Source organism: Phalaenopsis equestris, unplaced genomic scaffold (assembly GCF_001263595.1).
Source record: "Phalaenopsis equestris unplaced genomic scaffold, ASM126359v1 Scaffold218760, whole genome shotgun sequence".
Lineage (NCBI taxonomy): Eukaryota > Viridiplantae > Streptophyta > Magnoliopsida > Asparagales > Orchidaceae > Phalaenopsis > Phalaenopsis equestris.
The window spans coordinates 57025-60141 of NW_018237177.1; positions in this window are offsets into that span (position 1 = coordinate 57025).

Below are 3117 nucleotides of genomic sequence, written 5' to 3' on the forward strand. Positions count from 1 at the left end.
GGCCCGAGACTCTTATAATAGCTAAAAGCCATTTCTTTATATATATATATATATATATATATATATATATATGCATGCAACACATTTTAAAATCAGTCTGATCACCATATAGAAAAGTAAAACATAAAAACAAATGTTGATTTTAAAGTTTTGATATTTTAATTCTAAAATTTGATTTTATCTTAATCTTTTATTAGAATATTTTTCAAAGATAATTTTTTCTTAGATCTTTATAGAGCCTAAATTACATATTCGTAGGATTCTTAGACAAACTAAAATCGTAGAAAGAGAAAATTATGCACACAGAAGGAAAGTAAACAAGCCAAATATAAAGAATAAAAGGACAAATGTCACTGGGTCAACAACATATCACAAAAAAAGTAAAAGTGTTGCTAGGCTCTACATACACATGTCTGATTCTAATGTTATACATAAATATGAAATTCAAAATTAATATACGAGACACGAGCAGCTGCTCCTGGTCTCCGTCATGTGGTTCAGTGCGTCAAGCGCCTTGAAACTCATTCATGTACCTTATTTTCTATACTTACTCTACCCATGGACTCTAAAAAGTACAATATAAAAATTCTAAAATAAAGAATTGACCAGCAAAAGATTCAGTATGAGCTATTTCATGCAACGTGAAATAAAACATATCTGGTGGGAAAGGAGCTAAGCAACACTTGCAAGTGAAATATTTAACGAAATCCTTATAACCCCACCTTATTGGACATAGTATCTTACAAGAAAACCACTCTAATATGCTAGTGCGCAAGTTCACACATCGGTAAACACACAAAGCATCACACAAAATGCTTGTCTAGGGCAAAAAATCAAGGAATAATAAGGAAAACATGAACAATCCTAAGTACACCCTAACACTAGTCTAGTGAGCATTTAAACACAAGGTTGCCTAATCATAGAATCTAAGTGTGTGCTCAATGTGGGTAAAGGTTGTTGTATGACTTTGACAAGGTTGCCGACAAGAGCCCCATCTTAAAAATCCAAGAGATCTAATATACGACACTAGGGAATGAAACATTAAAAGATCGACCTTACATATGGTCTAGATTTATAGTTTAAAAATACAAGGCAGATAATACAAATTTAAAAATATAATTAATTATATATTTTGAAAATAAGAACACTAAATACAAGTCCAAAAGATACAAGTGATGTACTTTAGAGCTATTGAATCCTTAGCATAATCATATATATGCTGATCATAGTACAAAAACTTGTATTGCTCGCTGAGATATCCTCGTGAGCAATACTTGTTTAAGTATTATGAATAATAAACATGTCACTCATCAAATGAATCAACTTACCATCAAAATGGACTAAGTGATATGCATGCAAGATGCAAATGTGAGCTAGCATTCCACAATCACTCAAGCTTAATGCGAGCGAACTTATGTGGCACACTAGGTGATTGGGAGAAATATGAATGCTCAAACAGATATGAACATCCACATTGAGCTCTGAGGTTGGTTTAGCACACTACAGTAACTCGAGCAAAATGTGAGTGAATATCTATAGCTTACTAAACAAAACCCAAGTCTAAATATTCAGACACCTGACTTACAAGCTCGATGTGATTGCACCAAATGTAATAATCACACACCAAAAGAAAGAAAGAGGACTATGCATGCACCTTCATAAAAAGCGAAGTGAATGTACATATATAGAAGAGACATCACCATAGGGTCACACACCAAGTGATATGACTCGTCGAACGATTCCTGAGGTAGACTAGCATTAAGTGGGAGCATTGGTTGTGGGCATATGACATCATGTACTTGCCACGAAATGCTCCAGGGTGCACATGAAAATGGGCATGATGAAGCTACCATATAATATACACGCAAGCAATCATGATTCAAAATTTAAGGTGATTAAAATAGACCAAACAATGATATGCAGTCGGGTTGACGATCAAGCCATCTGAGAGGGACGATCGATCGGACCGAACAATACTGGGTGGCCCGTCACACCAACATAAGGTAGACAACCAAACCAACCAACATTGATCACCGATCAATCCATTCCAGAGGGACAGATAATTCGACCAAAAAATTTCAGGCTACCCTTCATACTAGGCATTAGGTGGACCGCCGGGTTAACCGATGCATCATTTCATCTGAGAGGGGCTATCGATCGGATTGAATAATTCTGCTCGACCAGTCATACTAGCCAAAGGTAGGTTGTTGAGACAACTGATATTGGTTGACCGATCAAGCCATCCGACTAGTGATGGCCGATCCAACAGAATGTTACCAGGCGGTCAGTTGCATCAGCCTAAGGTTGGTGGTCGAGCTAATCGACATCGGTCTATCGATCAAGCCATCTGACGAGGGATGGCCGACTGTACAGGATGATACTGAATGACTGATCAAGTCGATCTAAGGAAGGAGATCGAGTTGACCGATATTGGTCGGTTGATCGAGTCATTCATTAAGGGAAGACTGATCAAACAAAATAATGTAAGGTGGTCAGTCAAGCTAACCTAAGGTGACCAACCAAACATAACAGCCAATCTGAAAAGCATGCAAAAACTATTCATTTTATTATACAAAATTTAGAAAAATGATCACATTCAAACACTAAGACATACCCAATTACAATTTCATGGTAAGTTGAAAAGCCCCTAACAATCTCGCATAGGTTTTAAGGTGAGATGAAGCTGTATCTACTGTTTGTTACGCAATGTAATGGTAACAAAGGGCCTACCTCTACTTGTTCGGCAAAACATGAAAGGACTTTTCCACTAAAAGAAAACCTTTATGAAGATGAAGGTTTTCCTTTATGGTCATAGCCCTAACAATATAAGGAATAAGGATCAAATGAACTCATTGTTCACTAATTTGAGGTGGCTTTAGCCCATTCATTAAGGGGTGACGCCACAAAAAAATCACAAGATTAGTAGGCTCCCGGCCTGTAGGTCAGTGGTGCTAAGGTTTTGAGGAGAATCTCAAGGATTCATAAAGAAATCAATTAAAATAGATCCCCAAACTAACGATTTCTTTTAATACAAAACCCAAGCTTAAAGATCTAACATCAGACCTAAGAGGTTTTCTAGAAGATAAAAGTACAAAAGATTAGTGGTTTTCTCACTTA